At 35.7% G+C, this 19907-nt stretch overlaps 1 protein-coding gene and 1 non-coding gene across 5 annotated transcripts in view; one reads left to right on the top strand and one right to left on the bottom strand.

Annotated features, from left to right (window-relative positions):
- Positions 1 to 19907, bottom strand: part of Bcas3 (BCAS3 microtubule associated cell migration factor) — a 575232-nt gene that overhangs the window by 234518 nt on the left and 320807 nt on the right. The gene's annotated exons all lie outside the window — the stretch shown is intronic.
- LOC113189342 (U6 spliceosomal RNA) lies at positions 15642 to 15748 on the top strand. The gene has a single exon (XR_003301647.1). It is a non-coding gene; the product is annotated as a U6 spliceosomal RNA (small nuclear RNA).

Here is a 19907-nt window from a genome sequence, read left to right as displayed (position 1 = left end):
ATATATTAAAGATGGTGAGAAGGGAACTGTGTGGCTACAAGATGTGGTATAAGAAAGTTATCTGTGGTGATGTATAAGTTTATATTTCGATTGTGGTGGTAGTTATATGAAGCTATATATGTGCTAAGATAATGAGCAAGTATATGTACTTTAGCCCAACATCAATTTTTCTTTCTTTCTTTTGTGGGGATGGGGAACTGGGGATTAAACCCTGGGGTACTTTACCACTGAGCCACATTATCAGCCTTTTTTAACTTTTAAAAAAATTTTTAAGTGGACACAATATCTTTATTTTACATTTATATGGTGCTGAAAATCAAACTCAGTGTCTCAAGCATGCTAGGCAAGCGCTGTACCACTGAGCCACAACCCCAGTCCTCACCAGCCTTTTTTATCTTTAATTTTGAGACATCTTGCTAGGTTGCTGAGGCTTGCCTTCAACTTGGGATCCTCCTTCCTCAGCCTCCTAAGTCACTAGGACTAAAGGTGTGCAACATTGTACCAATGTCATTTTTCTTTTGCTTTTGTAAAATATGGAAGTGGGACAATAACTTTGCCCAGTAAGTGTATTCTATACATTGGAAACATTAGGCAGGATTAGAAGCTTCCTAGATTACTTTTTTCAGACTCCACTTAGACAAGATGGCTCAACATAAGAAACACAATGATTTTCTCACCTATAGCAGTAAAAACATCAGTTTGTAAGTATAAATAACCGCTATAGGAAGCAGTGGGTGTCACTGAGAGAACTTGAGCCTGATGTTGAAGAAACCTTACAAAGTCACCTAAGGGCTGGTGAGGCACTTCCACACTAAGCCGTCTCCTGTACTAAACCTTATACAGGGCTGACTCCTTAAAATAGAGGATGGTTACATAATTTGTGGAACATACATACACAACTGCAAACAATATAGTAATTAAAAACTGACATGAAAGGATGCTCATGATATACAGAGTAAAAGCAGAAACACACATATATACAAAAGGTTTGTCTAAAGATAACTTTGAATTTCCTCCTTCGTTTTTATATATTCTGTTTTCTTTTTTTATTGATTTTATTATTTTTTTAAGCACATGACAACAGCGGAATGCATTATAATCCTTATTACACATATGGAGCACAATTTTTCCTATCTCTGTGTATAAAGTATGTTCACATCAATTTATGCCATTATACGTGTACTTTTTTGCATTACAATTCTTAATACACATATATACCACAATTTTTCATGTCTCTGTTTGTATATAAGGTATGTTGACACCCAATTCAAATCTTCATACATGTACTTTGTATAAGGATGACCATCACATTCCACCATCTTACTTATCCCCTTCCCCCTCCCTTTCCCTCCCACCCCTCTTCCCTGTCTAGAATTAATCTAATCTTCCCATGCTCTCCCTTTCTATATTTTTACAAAGCTGTTTCTAAAACAACAAAGCAATGGTAAATTAATACTTTTTCATTGTTCAACATTGTTTCCAAAATATCAGACAAGAATAACAGAGGGGGATAAAAAATTATCTTGGCTCACAGTATCAGAGGTCTCAGTCCACAGACAACTGACCCATTCCATTGCTTTGAGACCAAGTGAGGCAGCACATTACACTGAAAGGGCATGGCTTAGGGAAACTGGCCCCTTCACAGCAGCAAGTGAGAGCAAGGGAAAGGAGCCACTGGGCAGATGCACCCTTCCAGAGCAGGCTCCCAATGACACGCCTCCTCCAGCCACGCCCCACTTTTGTAAGGTTCTAACCCAGTCAGTCCATTCCAACTAGGATGGACTGACTAGGTTACAGCTCTCACAAGCCCATCATTCTACCTTGGAACATGCCTGAATTTTTTTGGTGGGACACCTCATATCTAAGCCATAACAAACACCAACAGGAATTCTTAAAAACTATAAAATGAAATGACTCTTCTTTCCCAAATAAAGCTTTGCATTCCTGTTCTTTTTTGTTGCTGTTTGTTTCAACATATATACAAAACATTTGCAATTTTACCATTTTTAAGAATGTAATTCACTGAATGGGAATACATTTACAATATTGGGCAATTATCACTTTTATTTATTCCTAAAACTTTTAAATCACCTCAGTAATTCTGTAATTTATTAAGCAGTAATTCTCAATTCCCATTTTCCCCAACCTCTAGTAATCTCTAATCTATTTTCTGTCCCCACAAATTTGCCCGTTGTATATATTATATATGTGCAATCACAATACTTGTCCTCTGGCTTCTGACTTATTTAATTCAGCATAACATTTCTAAAGTTCATCTACATTATATAAATATTAGAACTTCTTTCTTTTTTATGGCTTAATTATTTTTTTAATTCATGTTCTGTTTATTCAATATCTATTGATAGACATTTGGGCTGTTTCCACATTGCAGCTATTGTGAATAAAACTGCAATGAACACTGTCACTCAAGTTGCTGATTTCAATTATTTTTGGTTATTTACCTGAGAGTCAAACAGTTGGGTCATATAAGAACTGTTTAGTTTTTAGTAATTGCCAAGATGTTGTGTACTGTGGCTACAACATTTGACATTCCCACCAGAATATAACAGATGATTACTCTTTATAGTTTACCAACTAGAAATCCTTAAAGGAAAAAAATAAAAATAAAAAAATCCCAGAATCAGAGGAGCAAGAATAAAGGAAGGAAATGAGGAACATCATGCTGAGCTGAAAGGAGCATAAATTGGTACTATGTGACCAAGAGCAATCTGGCAATATTTAAGTATAAAGTGATTTACAAAATACATATTCTGGGGCGGGGGTTGTAGCTCAGTGGTAGAGTGCTTGCCTAGCATGTGTGAGGCACTGGGTTCCATTCTCAGCGCCACATAAAAATAAAATAAAGGTCCACTGACTATTTTTAAAAGTATACATATTCTGATCCCAGAATTTCCCCTTTTAGGAACTGATTCTAAACAAATAATTGAAGATGACCACAAAGATTTATATGGTTGAAAATAAAAACTAGATAGAGCCTAAAAGTATAATGAGAAAACACTAGACAAATAAATGATTCAGCTGCCATTTAAATATCTCTTTTTCAAAAATCATTAATGAATTGAAGGAAATTTGATGATAAATGAGGCAAGTTTCAAAATATTACTGTTATCAATTTAAGAAAATATTTTATAAAGAAAAATCATATACCATAATGTCACACTGTATCTGTGGAATGAAACTGGTGATTACATTTTATTCTTTATGCTTTTCTGCATTTTCCCAAACTTCTATAATGAAAATACACAACACACACACACACAAAAAAAATACACCTTATACATACAATCAAGACGATTTTTAAAAATGAAACCCCAATATATGAAAAATGAACTCAATCAAACCAGACTATCTCCTTTCTTTTCCAAAATATACAAGCACTCTCTTCCACCTTCTCTCCCCTCCACCCCCCACTGAAACCAAGAGGCTTATGAATTCTGCAGGTTTTCCTCTAGTGTCAGCAGAGTCACAGCTTTTCATGGGTTTGGCTTTCTAGCCACACTCCACTTAAGTTTTATTGAAAACCTCACAAATGAAAGTAGGCTCCTCCCAAGTTCTTCTGTGATCACTTGGTTTAAAAGAATTAAAGGTTTAAGGAAAGCAGAGTTCAGGTTTTGGGGTAAACCACCTGAGAGGAAAAGTGGGCTGGCACAGGGCACTTGTCCAAACTACTATGCCCTGCAGCTGGGCAGTTTTCAGTAAACGTTAAGTGGAGAATATTTAAATAGCACCCGATTTACTTTTTATTTTCATACAAAGGGAGGGCTAAAGGAGGTGGAGGTACAGATATGGCTACAATAAAAGCCACAGCTGAGCCAAGAGCAGGGAGCAAATCCACGGAGGTTACCTGAAATATGTATTCTACAGTTTGTGATGATAAAAAGCTTCACAACTTTCTCAGTTTTGAACTATTCCTAGATTGTAACACAAGCTGGTACCTACTTGGACCACAAGGACACTACTTGCTTTGACCAGGAAATTCTTTTTTTTTTTTTTAATTTTTAGTTTTAGGTGGACAAATCTTTATTTTATTTTTATGTGGTGCTGAGAATCGAACCCAGTGCCTGACACATGCTAGGCAAGCACACTACCACTTGAGCCATATCCCCAGTTTCATTGACCAGGAAATGCTTATGCTTTGTACAGCAGTTATTTGTAGAACCATCAGAAGCTTAGGTCTTGGGGGTTTACTTTAAGAATGTTCTGCTCCAGGGCTGCACAGAGGCACTCTGCTAAGCAAACCATAGATTAAAGTTTTAAGTATTATTTTTTTAAGGAGAGAGGAATTATTTTTCATTTCTTTAAAGCATTGAGAACAAGAGTTTGCTTTTAATAATTTCCTTAGGAAAATACAGATGCTTATTACAATGAGTCCTTTAATTAAGCAGAGTACATAGGGATAATGCAGAAAATCTACCAGTGTGTAATGTGGAGTCCAGGGTGCTAGTATGAATCCTGAGTAAATGAGACTGCCAGGTGATATAATAAATGATACAAGATGAGATTAGTACAGATCAAAAAGACATAGATCCCAATATCTCCAAGGCTGCCTCATAATTATGGATGTTCTAAAGCATTTTTTCTATGTTCTACAATGAAACACAATCCTGTGGTATTTCATAACTTTCATTCCAATTGAAAAAATTTCTTTATCCAGTTATACAAGATGAAAAAGTCCTATAGACCTGGTTTTCTTTGTAATGTTTCTTTTAAATAAAAGTAGAAAATTGTGTCTTAATTATTCTTTGCTCAATGTCTTGCCTCCTAGACGCCTACAATAAAACTCTTAGCATCTTTGCTGACATGAATGTGTGGGTGGGGAGGTGGAGTGGAAGAGAGGACATCAAGCCCACCCAACTCCTGGAATTTCTACAAAAAAGACACAACTTTCCAAGTGAAATAGTCATTTTGGTAAATGAAACCATTTGTAAAACTTTAGAGAAGCTTTTTCTTTCATTCCAATGTATCATAAGAAAAATCCACACTGTGCTCTAAAAGCCTATAAAGCTTTGGTTTAGAGAAAGGTCAACAAGAGCTAAAACCACTAATGTCATACTTTACAAAGCAAGAATAGTGGGCAGTAGTGCCTCAACACTTCCAGGATCCCAATGAGAAGTCTCACTGAGGCTAAAAACTATCTGCCAAATTCATGCCAAGAACAAACTTTTAAAGCCAGTGACACACTCTGTGCATATATGGCTTGGTACAAAAATACTACCATGCTCAGCATCCTTATGATAGTCTTTCCCTTACAGAGGTGAAACAGCATTATCCAAACAGGAAGAGAGACCCAAGAAGGATTGAGAAACAGAAGACATACTGAAACAGAAAGAACCAAGTCAGATGAAGAGAGTCAAAACCAAATTTAAACAGCCAATTTGACATGATCAGGACAGTGATGTGCAGCACTGGCAACCGAATGGCTTCATTTGTTTACTTGATTTTGGCTGAGAACGATGTATTAATTTTTTTTTTAAGAGAGAGTGAGAGAGGAGAGAGAGAGAGAGAGAATTTTTAATATTTATTTTTTAGTTCTTGGCGGACACAACATCTTTGTTGGTATGTGGTGCTGAGGATCGAACCCGGGCCGCACGCATGCCAGGCGAGCGCGCTACCACTTGAGCCACATCCCTAGCCCGATGTATTTACTTTTAAAAACAAATACGATGGAAGCTGAGGATATAGCTCAGTAGGCAGAGTGCTTGCCTAGCATGCTCAAGGTTCTGGGTTCAATCCCCAGAACTACCAAAAAAAAAAAAAAACCATCAAATATGACTAAATAAGACACAAATAATCCATTTGAGCAGAATATTTTTAAGGCCCTTCTTTCAAGGAGAAGCCGCTTGGGAGTTAATTCCTGTTCCTTAGTCCAGACAAACTCTCCATAATTTCAGGTCAGCACAGGTTCCTTGAGTGAAAAAATGTCAACATATTTCTTACTAACTTACATCAATGAATGCCTTTCCCTTAAAGGATTTCCAGGCACCTTAGAGTACTGTAAATTGATCAAATTTAGGTCCAAAAATTTTCTGAATGACAAAGGTGTTTAAACATCTAGAATAACAAACATTTTGCAGGAGTCAACTGCAGATGGGGACATACTATTACACTGGCATCATCAGATAATGGAAGAACTGGATGTGGGAAAGAAAGGAGGAGGAGGATTTGGGGACTTAAGATTCTCGCCTGTAATATTAGAATCTAATCTGTTATTATTAGAACATATCCTCATATCAAATCGTACAGCAGTTAATAACACAGGCTCTGGAATAAACTGCATGTGATCCATCCTAAGATCTACAGAAGCTCTATTTTTCTCAACTCAAAAGCGGGACCATACTACATCCTAATTTGTAGAATGGTCACGTAGAATAAACATAACACGTAAGATACACATAATGAATAAAACAAAAATTTGGGGACATGGTAAAGCAATTATATTATTATGTAAAGATGGTAAGGAAGAGACTAACATTTAAGGAGTCCTATTTATTATGTGATCAGAAGCTTTACATATATTACATCTATTGATTTTCACAACATCGGAGACAGTGCTTATATTCTCATTAGGGACAAAGAAACTCAGAGTCATTTACTTAATCAGCTATAATAACAGGGATTAAATCAACATTTGACCACAAAAATCATGTGCTTATGAACTTATCAGTCAATTCTAAAAAAGGCATTTATTAAAATATTTTAAGGAGGCTGCGGTGGCACACTCTTGAAATCCCATTACAAGGGAGGCTGAGGCAGGAGGATCACAAATTTGAGGCCAGCCCTTCCTGAATGAAACCTCTCTCAAAATAAAAATTAAAAAAGAGCTCAGTGATAGCTGGGTGTGGTGATGCACACCTGTAAGCCCAGTGACTCGGGAGGCCGAGGCAGGAGACCACAAAATTCAAAGCCAGCCTCAGCAACTTAGAAAGGCCCTAAGGACTTAGCAAGACCCTGTCTAAAAATAAAAACTTTAAAAAAAAAAAAAAAAGACAGGGATGTGGCTCAGTGTTAAGCAACAGTGGGTTCAATCCCTGGTAACAAACAAACAAACCAAAACCTCAATGGTAAAGTGCCCCTGGGATCAATCCCTACTACCAGAAAAAAAATTTAAATATAAAGCTATATAAAATATGTTCATCACAAAGAAATTCAAATAACATTGCTAAAGTAAGAGGAAGTAGGAGGTAGTATAGTGTACTTAAATACTCTGAACCATAGCTTTATCTGAAAAATGGAATTTACAGTAATTCCTTGTCTCATAGGATTTTCTAAAGAATGAAGGAGAGAATACATGTGAAATGCTGAGCACAGTGTATCAGGCAATCAAATGTCACCTAAAACCACTACTATTAGTTCATTATCGATAATTTCATGTCCGGCACAGAAATTAAGAGCTACTTAAGATTTAAGTAAGATGTAAATATCTACTTTATTTACTTTTAATTCTATAAGTTTCTAAAAATAAACAAGTCCAAATAGGTTTCTTTACAAGTAAGGAAGCACAAGTAGAAAATTATATAACCTCAAAAAAATTATATAACCTCAAAATGATGCATCTTATCCAGGGATATCTATTAATTTGTATAAAACAATTATTCTAAATGTGAATGATACTGTATTCAGGAAGTTCTTTATTAATTTCCTTTTTTTAAAAAAAACCTCTTGAAACCATGTATATTAAAGCAAACTACAGTGAAAACTCCACCAAAAATCGCAGGAACTAGTAAATGTATCACCATGGAGCCTTTCTACTTGTATTTTTTTTTTTTTTTTTAAGAGAGAGTGAGAGAGGGGGGAGAGAGAGAGAATTTTTAATATTTATTTTTTAGTTCTCGGCGGACACAACATCTTTGTTTGTATGTGGTGCTGAGGATCGAACCCGGGCCGCACGCATGCCAGGCGAGCGCGCTACCGCTTGAGCCACATCCCCAGCCCATCTACTTGTATTTTGAGCATATCAACCGGAGCCTTCTTCATGTGAAAAAAATGGAAGCATTAAAATTGTACAGTTATACGACTTGTTGTCTCCAAACATTGATGGGCAAGAAGTGAAAAGTGAATACATTTACCTTTCAGATATACTTCCAAACTCTCCCTTAGATTTATTGAAAAGTCAAATATTGTTACTTATTCTAAATTATAAGGTAAAAAGGTATTTCTGAATACACTACAGAACAAAACAAAAACAAGAGTAATTTTTAAAAATGTGAAAATGCAAGTCAAGAGGATGGGACTTGAATAGCTCTTACAAGTTTCAAAGTGGCTAAGAGCTTGTAGATCTTTATAGTAATAAATATTGTAGTGTATGGCGGTCCTTTGGGAATCCTCACTCATATGTTATTCCATGATTGAAGATCAAGGTGTCAGCTCCATTTAAAATCAGTACATTTTTGGCTTATTTTAAACTTTAACACATATTTTGAAAAAGCAATTAATATTTCTAAGAGCAACAGAATCACTTTGTCTCCCTTCTCCCCCACCATACAGAATTAATGACAGGTTTTAAACATTAGCATTCCTTTAGTTTGCATTTTCCTACTCATAGATGGAAAAGAAATGTGACCTTGGGCTATCACCATTCTTTAGTCAAAAGCCTTTTTCAGCTGAAGAAACCATTATCTGATTGGAAGTGGCTTTCCTAGCTGAAAATAATTGTTTACTACTTAAAGGGTAAGAATCTCTTTGTGACCTGCAGGGAAATCTGGGTGAGCCATGACTAGAGTTTTCAATCACCAAAACCTCATCAAAGAGGTTTTGCCAATAGCATTTTAAGATAAAGATGTCATTTAAGAGTGGAAGTGATATATTATGTGACTTGTATGATGCATATAGTATATGATATTAAAGACAAATACACTGAGAGGCTGAGGCAGGAAGATCACTTGAGCTCAGGAGCTGGGAGGCCAGCCTGGGCAACACAGCAAGAACCTGTCCCTTAAACAAGCAGGTGGCAGGTGACATAAATGCACAATTTCTAGGTAACACACACCCCCTGATAATTATAGGAACAAAACTGAATTAGGCTAAGCTGAAATGCTGGTAAAGGTCCTGGAAAATGTATAGATTTCAAAGAGTCACATTTTGTTCTACCACTTATGAGCTTTATGACAATATACAAGTTATTTAAAATTCCTTAACTCAGCTTCTTCATTCATTAAACCAAAATTTCTTGAAAAGGTTGTTCAGTTGTTTTGAAGAGAGAATGCATGCACATGTTCTAAATGACCACACTGAAAACATGGTTTCCCCACTTCTGTGCCCTATCCTTTCCAACTGTAGGAGATGACTACTGTTCTCAAATTCAAAAATTTGGTTTCAATGTTCCATACTGACATGTTGAATTCGTTAATGTTTACTGAGTGTCTATTTGGTTTCCAAACCATTTAGGGATTTGTGAGGAATATCAAGATGCGCTCACAGGCTAGAGGAAAATGATACTCAGGAACTCTAATAGGAAGTGAGAAATATAACGGTAAAATTTTTAGAACTGAGGTGAAAGTAACTATTTTAATCAAGGGAGTGAACTGACATAATGATTAATATTAAGAACAAGTTTGAAGTAAATAAAAATGTTTAAGGCACCATAGTGCCAGGTTTAGACTCACTACTTTAGGAATTGGGTTCCTCTTGTGGTTACAAGAACTCTAATTAAAGGTCTTCACATTCATGGCTATGAGTTTCTTACACAGGAAAACAAACGGGTCCAAGAGTTCTCTTCTAAGCAGGCAAACATTCTTCAACTGAAAACTTATCTAATACAGGGATTACTTACTGGGGAGTTCAACTGAAGTTTCAAGTTCAACTCATGGTGTTGTCTATAGCTGTGTGTGTGAGAGAGAGAAAGAGAGAAAGAAAGAGAGAGAGATTTTGACTCATTATGTTGCCTAGGCTGGCCTTGAACTCTAGGCTTCAAGGATTCTCCTGCCTTAGCTTCGAGAGCAGCTGGGACTACATATGAACAAACACCACCTCACCTGGCTTCTATAATCTTTACAATGAACATTTACAAAATAACATGTGCCTTCCAAGTAAAAACAGGTTTAAGACTCAAGATGCCATCTAACATAATGGAGATCAATTCTACTATGTCTCTTGGAGCTGTCTGAAACAAAAGTATAACAAATTGTCATGACTTACTAATTTTGGAGAGTCTTTAAAAACAATAACAACTTTCAGGCTAAGTGGAACTAGCTTAAAAGAAAACCCATAATATCCACAAAACGGCATATCTGAAAGATAGCCTCATGTGACCATAATACAAAAGTATACCATTACTTTTATTAGATGTTTGCCAGTCTTGACCATAGACACCAGGAAAGCAAAACTTGTTATAGTTAATGCCTTACAAGGTAACCTTAAAACAGCTAGGTTTGGTGGCGCATGTCTGTAACTTCCAATTACTTTAGAGGCTGAGGCATGAGGATTGCAAGTTCATGACCAGTCTCAACAACTTGTCAAGATCCTGTCTCAAAATAATGAATAAATAAATTAGTTAATAGGATTGAGGATGTAGCTCAGTGGTAAAGCTCTCCTGGGTTCAATTCCTAATATTCCCTCCTCCCATAAAATAACTGTAAGACAAAAATTTACAGACTAGGCCTAACAGATAAAGGGCTATTATTCCTTTATTTTTATTGGCTCCTATAAGTAAAAAAAAAATTTTTTTTTGAGAGAGAGAGAGAGAGAGAGATAATTTTTTTTAAAGCGAGCGAGAGAGAGAATTTTAATATTTTATTTTTTAGTTTTCAGCAGACACAACATCTTTTTTTGTATGTGGTGCTGAGGATCGAACCCGGGCCGCACGCATGCCAAGCAAGCGCGCTACCGCTTGAGCCACGTCCCCAGCCCCGAGAGAGAATTTTTCAATATCTATTTTTTAGTTTTCGGTGGACACAACATCTTTATTTTATTTTTATGTGGTGCTGAGGATCAAACCCAGTGCCCCGCGCATGCCAGGAGAGCACGTTACCGCTTGAGCCACATCCCCAGCCCCTATAAGTAAAATTTATCAAAGCTGAGAAACATTCTGCTTAAAACATATGCATCTTTAAAAGAATACATAAAAGATAATTTGAAACACCTTGCAAAATATTTCAACTGATCACATAAGTTTACCATGGACCCAAATAAATAGTGACCATAACATAAGGAAAACTTAATAAAGGATGACAGACTGAGAAAGTGTTTTCCAGGTTTATGTAATATACGGAGATACAGCCTTTGTAGTAGCAACTTTCATCACTTTATCATATAAAAGCTTCTGTTTTATCAGGAATCAACCATGCAACTACTACAGATTATCTGCTCTGTGGCATGCATGACCAGGGAGACACAAGGATGATACTTGTTCTCAAAGAGCCCCATATTACAAGGGATTAGTGTCCTCCTTTTCTAAGACTTCCTACACAAAGGGTATTCCAAGAATGATCCTAATCAAAGATTGTTTTTTTGTTGTTGTTTTGTTTTTTTAATGGTACTAGGGATTGAACCCAGGAGCACTTTACCAGCCCTTTTTGTGTTTCCCTTTTTTTTTTTTTAAGCCATTTTTATCACTTATTTTGAGACACTTATTTGGGTCTCGCTGAGTTGCTTAGGGCCTCAGAAAGGCTAGTCTTGAACTTGTAATCCTCCTGCCTTAGCCTCCTGGGATGCTGAGAGTCACAGGCATATTCCACTGCGCCTGTCCAACCAAAGTCAAAACAAAGCCAAACAGTGACCGAGCAATCAGGATCCATACCTACTATTAGGACATTTTATGTCTCCATTTCATGAGGCAAAGCAATCACAATCACAATAAACTGACAAACTGGTACATACAAAGACATAAGAACTATTACGGAGCTGGGATTATGGCTCAGTGGTAGAGCGCTCGCCTACCATGCACGAGGTGCTGGGTTCGATCCTCAGCACCACATAAATGTAAAATAAAGATATTGTGTCCACCTAAAACTAAAATAAATAAATTGAAAATTTTTTAAAAAAAGAACTACTACCAATGTCATTTCCTGTATTCATGCCTGCCTGAGAATCATGAATGCCACAAAATCTGCCTGCCCAATACATTTTTCCAGCTTACCACTTGGCTGCAAGAAGAACTCAAATTCAAATGTTATTACTAAAAGCCTCACTTCAAATCAAGAATTTGGATCAAGGAAAAAAGATCTACTTTGATATTGGAGAATACACAGCCACAAGAAACAGAACATTAAAGTTAGAATTTTTGCAAGATACCAGAATCACTTCAGAGGTGATATTTAAACTTCAGTACCCATAACCCTAAAGATACATTGTTCTAATCCTATAATACCACCCTGTTCTGTGATTATTATAAAAGCCTCTTAAATACTGTGAAGAATACAAAGAGGGACAAAGCCTCTATTTTTCTTGTCTCCATGCACGACTTAGCCCCAGTGTTCTGAATATAGGCATTTTTTAGTAACAACAAGCTACCTTTATAATGTCCAAATAATTATAGGTTCAGGTCAAGAATTCCAGACCATATTGATTACATCTCTATGGAAGGAGGACCCTCCAGCGCTGTTTGCATCCACTATAACAGGGATAGCTTTTAAGTATCTGTGACACTAAGAATTTTCAATCCTATCAATGCCAGAAATGGAAAGCCAATGACCAGTCAGGCCTGTCAGTTGTTGCCTGAAGCAATAAGGACAAGCTGGGAATTCATCATACTGGAACTTCATCTGCCAGCTGCATTCACACATTTTCACCACCTGAATAGTTGATTCCCTTGAACTCCCACATGGCTCATTTCAGCATACAGTGTTTTGAAATGAATATTTGATCAGGCAGGGTAGAAAGAGATTTGGACTTATCTGAGGTGTCACCGTAATGCACTTTAAGTAATTCTAAGTATCAGGAGCTAGGTGTCCTAGGTCTTCCTCTTTGAGTATTTCTGAAGTGGACCTGTGATCCTAATTAAATAAGATTAAATGAAACAAGACATCTGAAAACACTTAGCACAGTCCTGGGCACCTTGCTGTTTATAAATAATCCTAGTTTTGAATATTTTTTCCTTCTATTGGCAGATATCCTAAAAATCCCCCACTCAGTGCATAATTATTGTGAGACAAAGACCTCAAACTGCCAAGGAAAGTTAAAAATCACACTTGTACTTTTCCAACTTCCAGTTTTATTAAAAATCCAAACCATCACCCTAATATGAACCTACAAAAAAAAGGAAAGAAACATAGTACTTGTTAAAATTGTGTTTATGTTTATATTTCAATAGACTGTGATGTTCTCTGCATAGTTTTTTTTGTATTTATCTTACTAGGAGAAACTGAGCTCTTGGAACCTGAGGTTGACGACTTCCATTAATTCTGGAAAATTCTCAACCCTTCCTCTAGTTCTGTGCTTTGTTTTCCTTCCATACGTGCAACAGATACCCAGTAACACAGTGGCTATTTACCTGTATGCCTCTCTGACTTAACCATTATAAATTCTGCTTTAGTTTTAACAAATATTTACTTGTTTTTTGAATCTCTGATTCTTTCAATTCCTATGTTTAGTCTCTGATTTGGCCCATTCAATGAATTATTTCAGAAAGTATATCTTTGAGTTAAAGAATATGCATTTGGTTCATTTACAGATCTTTCCCATTTTCTTTCATTACAATATATAAAATGTTCTAAATAACATATTTTTTTAAAACCCTAAAACTGACATTATAATAGTGAAATAGTAATACTTCTCCGTATGGTTGATTAGGTAAGAATGTTCAACATTATCATGTCTACTCAACACTGTTGTGTAAATCTAGGGAGAAATAATAATGGAGAAAAAGAAATGGAAAATATAAAAATGGGAAAGAAATAAAATCAACTTTATTTGTAGATGACAGAAGTACACATAAGAAGTCCAAAAGACCCTATTAGAAATAATTAATGAATTTAGAAGTTTTCTGGGTACAAATTCAGTATTCAAAGTATTTTATTCAATATGCTATAAAGAAAAAAACTGAAAAATGAAATAAAATATGCTAAATATGTTAAATCATAATACCAAACAGAAATAAATAAAATTTATAGAAGATGTCTAAAATGGATATCTACAAAAGTTTAAGCACTTGGGCTGGGGTTGTGGCTCAGTGGTAGAGTACTTGCCTAGCATGTGTGAGGCATTGGATTCAATCCCCAGCACCATGTTAAAATAAACAAATAAAGTATCCATCTTCAACTGAAAAAAATTCTTTTTTTTTTTTTAAGTTTAAGTACTTGAAAATTTGATGTTTTTTCCCCTCTCAGAGACAGGATTTTACTATGCTACCCAGGCTGGATCCAAACCCTTGGGCTCAAGTGATCCTCTCACCTCCACCTCCCAATTAGCTGGCACTATGTGCCTGGGCCACCATGCATGGCTATAGTTAATATTTTAAAGATGCTAATTCTCCCAAACTTGGAGTACATATTTGATGAAATCCCATTCAAATGTCATCTGAACTGCTATAAAAATGAATAAATTTATTACCTAATATACACATATGTGTTTATATGAGTGGTTTGAATCAGTGATTTTCAAACTTGAAAAGAACAGAGAATTCTAGGAGCACTTTCACATTTGGAGGATACTCTTTGTTGATGTGACACTTAAAAAGTTAATTGCAATGTGGAATCTGAAATCATATCAATTACCTTTCCTACTTTTATATTAAAATGTTTTATCCTGGGGCTGGGGATATGGCTCAAGCGGTAGCGCGCTCGCCTGGCATGCGTGTGGCCTGGGTTCGATCCTCAGCACCACATACAAACAAAGATGTTGTGTCCGCCGAGAACTAAAAAATAAATATTAAAAAAAATGTTTTATCCTATCTTGCATTGGAAATGAATCTTTCACTCAATCATGAATTTGATCATCTGGAAAATACTGAACATCTCCCAAATGTTGAATCTCTTATTTTATGATATAAAATAAAATGATATTAGTTAATATCACCATTTATCTCACCAAAAACATCAGTATGTATTGGGAACTTGTAAAGTAGGCAATAAGGATACAAGGTTTCCAAATTTCTAATTTTCAAAAGAAAGTTAAATTTTATCATTGGTAATGAATATTTATCACTTATTTTCCTCAAAGTGACAAGCTTACTTTGTATTTTTTGAGAGAGAGAGAGAGAGAGAGGGAGAGAGAGAGAATTTTTTAATATTTATTTTTCAGTTTTCAGTGGACACAACATCTTTATTTTTATGCAAAAATGCAAAATAGTTGTAGTCTTTTTGGAACACCTTTTGGCAGCTAATAATAAACAGTAGTTAACCTTGTGACCGAGCAAATCCAATACTAGACATATACCCAAAGGAAACATGCCTAGGTTAAAAAAAATACTTGTACAGGAATGTTTACAGCAAGTTTATTCTTAATACTCCAAAGCTGGAAATGGATATGTAAAGTCTAGTATACATATATGCATAATGGAATACTAAATTGTAATGTTAGAAATCATACTGAGGGCTGGGACTGTAGCTCAGTGGTAGAGCGCTTACCTAGCATGTGTGAAGCACTTGGTTCGATCCTCAGTACCAACGTAAAAATAAACAAATAAAATAAAAACATTCTGTCCACCATCTACAACTACAAAATTAAAAAAAAAAATCATACTGACAGTGCTCGCTTCGGCAGCACATATACTAAAATTGGAACGATACAGAGAAGATTAGCATGGCCCCTGCGCAAGGATGACACGCAAATTCGTGAAGCGTTCCATATTTTTACCCACTTGAATCAAACTGTGTAATATGATGTATTAAGAACTATGTAATGTTTTGAACGACCAACAATAAAAAAAAATCATACTGACAAATGTCACATTTGGGAATCTCAAAATCATAAAGTTAAGCAAAGAATGAACATATATGTGATTCCAAGTATATGAAGCTCAATATAGACCAAGCTAATTAGGATGATAGAAGTGGTTACCTGTAGGTTAGAGGAAACTAACTGGAAACTAACTTCCCTAACTGGAAGGGGAGGAGGGGAACTTTCTGGTTTGATGGAAATAGTCTACATTTTTTGTCCAAGTGGTTATTATATGGTTATATAAATTCATTGAGCTGTGTGATTAACATATGTGTACTTTGGCTATACATAAATTATACCCTATTTTAAAAATGTCTTTAAAGGTGTTCCAAAGTACAGATTCATCAATTTTTCAAGCTGAAAGGGACTCTGGAAATGACCTCATTCAATTTCCTCATTTAGTGGAAGAATATATTAGGGGGTTTTGTTTGTTTGCTTTGAGACAGGGTCTTTTTATGTTGCCATGCTGGCCTTGAACTCCTGGCCTTAAACAATCCTCCTGCCTCAGCCTCCCAAGATGCCGACTGACACATTCATGCCATTGTGCCTGACAAATTTCACTGAAGTTTTGAAGCAAATAGTTACAGGCAGACCTTAGATTGCAACCCAAGGTTTAAGTTGATTGTCCTTATTCTTTTCACTACATCAAGCTTCCAGAACAAGAATTTTCTCTGAAACAAATATTTTTCACTGTGATTATTTACTTTAGCTTTTCTGTGACAGTTCTCAACAATGTCCAGGGGATTATCAGGAGATCTGGCTCTGACTGGTTGTCAAAGTGAGGTCCTGGGCTGCTCTTTAATTGCCCACTAGGCTACTATTCAAGGAGAGGGGCTCTTTGTTTGTTTCTAAGTTTATAGATAGCACCTATAAGCATAAGCCTCTCAGGCTCTTGGACACAATTTAAAATAGTGTTGCACTAACAATTTGACAGTCATGTCATGAAGACAAATAGAATTCCCGGTTCAGACTTAAACAATTTCTAATACTGCCCCCAACACTGTCACCATGCCACCATATCCTCAGGCAAGTGACTACATAAACAGTTCAGCTTTTTATTAGGGAGGTAGTAATAAAAGTACAAAAGAGAAAAGTCTTTTCATCAAAAAGTCCCATGTAAATATGTGGTATCCTAGAATGCCAAACGTTAGAGGAATTCTATCCACTCCTTAAAATTATCAGAAAAGATGTCAAGGACCATGGTGCCAAGGATCATGGTCTTCCAATACAGAAGCATATGCAAGATTTTACTGGGCACAAAGGTTCATTCAAAGGAGACACATGTCATCAGAAGATATTCTTCCAACAGTTTATTCTATTTTTTTTTATCTTTCTTCATCTTCAATTGGGGAAATAATAGCTTTTTAAAATTATGCTGAGCTAACCTGTTCCTTGTTGTTAACTTGACTTTAATTTGCTGATACTTTATAAGTATTAGAAATAGTAGTGAGAGAAATATTTAAATAATAAGAAGAAAGATGTGGCTGAATACTTTCCTTATGGGGAGATCAATTTTTTTCTCCAAAGTTCTTGATCTCTGAAATTTAATTTTAAAGTGAGAGTTGTTCAAAAGGCTGAGAACTAATATGCATATATTTTGTTATTTCTAATGAAAAAGCCAATATTACTATCTGAGTTTGAATATTTTTCCTCTCTAAGGGATTGTTCACAGGTCAGCCCTGAGCCTTCTTTTAATTTCACCCTTATCCTTAATCCTCTTACTGATCCCACACAGGCTTTGAATGCCCAAGGTACAAGCCTGGAGTTTTCGTCACTTCATAATCACAAAGACTATCTGGAACTCTATTAATTGAAATCCATATCATCTATTCAAAGAAAAATCTTAATATTTCTAAAGAACTCTGTATCCTTTGTATCTAGAAATTGTTTTAGGAAATAATCTGAAGTCACCTCTTTCAATCAAGGTGAAACAAAACTTTGCATAGGAAACCTTAACTTCCCATTACAGATGCAGAAAAGAATGGTGAGATAGGAAATAGGATTTCTAGGTGGACCCAAAGTTTAAGACCAGGATTATAAACATGGTTCTGTTCCTCAGTTCTAGTTAAGAAGACAGAGCTACACAGCCTCACCATGGTTGACTGGATGATGTCTCTTAAATCTCGTTGCCTCTTAACCATCAGCATCTGTGTCTTGGATGGCTTTATGAAAGGTGAAGTACTGAGAACTGAAATGCAGCAAATTATATTCCATGCTCATATGATTATGTCAAAATGAATCCAATATTACATATAACCATAATACACTAATAAAAACATAAAGAAAGGAAAAAGAAAAAGAGATACAATGGCTAAGTCTGCCTCAGATTAGAATGGCAACTGTAGATACAGAGATACATAATCCTTAGGAATCCTCTTGCCAGCACAACACAAAAATCTCCATTAGATAAAACAGCACAGCCCTTACTGCAACATAATCTCTGAAAATTGGTCAATCTCCTCATCACTTGTGTAGTCACAGTTCTCTAAGACATATTTTGTGTCAGTGGGTGGGGGGGGGTGGCTAGTGCTGGGGATCAAACCCAGAGTCTCACAGATGATAAGTGCATGCTCTACCACTGATTTACAACCCAACCCAAATTTTTTAAAGATCTGGAATACCAAGTGCAAAATATAGAAAGTAGGCACCAATAATCATTATATAAGGAATCAAATGAAACTAGTATGAAATTGTAAACTTATAATTTTTTTCAGTTAAAAAACTTAATATTGGGAAAAATTAGGTGTTTGTTCAAAAATTCTTCCCTAAATTAATTTAATTTTAATTTCTTAGAAATATTTATATTATTTTGATTGAACAAAAAAATAATATTTTTCTTACTTTAACAACAACAACAACGTCAACAAACAAGCAGGTCTGTGACTTTGTCCTTATTATTATCCAAGTCTGCTCTGAAGGGTAAGAATTGATTCTGTTCATCTGTTGTGACTATTCTTCTTTCTTCCCCGAACATCTTCCCAGAAATGTATATAAATTATCTTCTTGTATTTCTAATAATTTTTCTTCATAAAATTTTTTACTTTATATTAGAGTGTGACAAGGATGTTTCTTTTTCATGTAAGCCAGACAAATTTCTCCTTTTGAATTTTACCAACAAAAAATTTAAAACAAATCAATTTCCAGAGTAAAACTACAAATGAGGACAAACAAACTCAGGGTGAAGCAGATCATTATAAGCTGTTTTATTTGATGGCCCCAAACTAAGTAAAGGTACTATTAAGTTATCTAGAAGGTACAGCTCACAACTCTTACAAGAAAAACACCAGTCACCAATCTGGGAAACAAAGTTTAAACAAGGCATTGGCCGCTATTTTCTGCTTTCACTTTAGAGTCCTATACCTTAAGCTAGGAGTGGTGGTCACAGTGTAATCCCAGCAGTTCAGGAAACTGACGCAGGAGGATCTCATGTTTAAGGTCAGCCTCACCAACTTAGGAGACCCTGTCTCAAAATAAAATGGATTGGGGATGTAGCTCAGTAGTAGAGCACCCCTGGATTCAATCTCCAGTACTGAAAAAAAAAATCCAACACCCCCAGAAGTCCTAAACCTTAAAATAAGAACATATACAATAAATTTAAACAAAAGAAGTGATTCTTAAAATATCCAAAGAAAAAAGAATATACAGGGGGAAGATTAAGAAATCAACCCAGTGTTTTATCTAAAAATGCTGTCTATGAGTTGATGCCACTCTTTAATTAGTTGGATGTGGGGAAGTTGAGTAGTTGCCTCAAAGCCCATTTGTTCTGGATAGCCTCTGCCTGAGGTTCAGATCCTCTGAAGTATCCATTTCTAGAATGGTCTTCTCATTTACCAAGAAGAGAACATTTCACAATTATCTAACCTGCAAATTTTAGCAGCATGGTATTTTTTGATCAGCAAAGATAAGATGAAACAGGTGTCATCAAGCATCTGAAGAGTTTCTAAGGAACTAAAATATACATATTTCTATACTAACAAGCTAGTCTACAATTAACTAAAGGGATAGAATTTACCCTGTGATTAATTCGCTGAAGTCAATATGTAAAAAACGTGTACGTTAGGGAATATGTTTCT

This window comes from Urocitellus parryii, chromosome 7, assembly GCF_045843805.1.
Source record: "Urocitellus parryii isolate mUroPar1 chromosome 7, mUroPar1.hap1, whole genome shotgun sequence".
NCBI lineage: Eukaryota > Metazoa > Chordata > Mammalia > Rodentia > Sciuridae > Urocitellus > Urocitellus parryii.
This window is presented reverse-complemented; position numbering and strand designations above follow the sequence as displayed.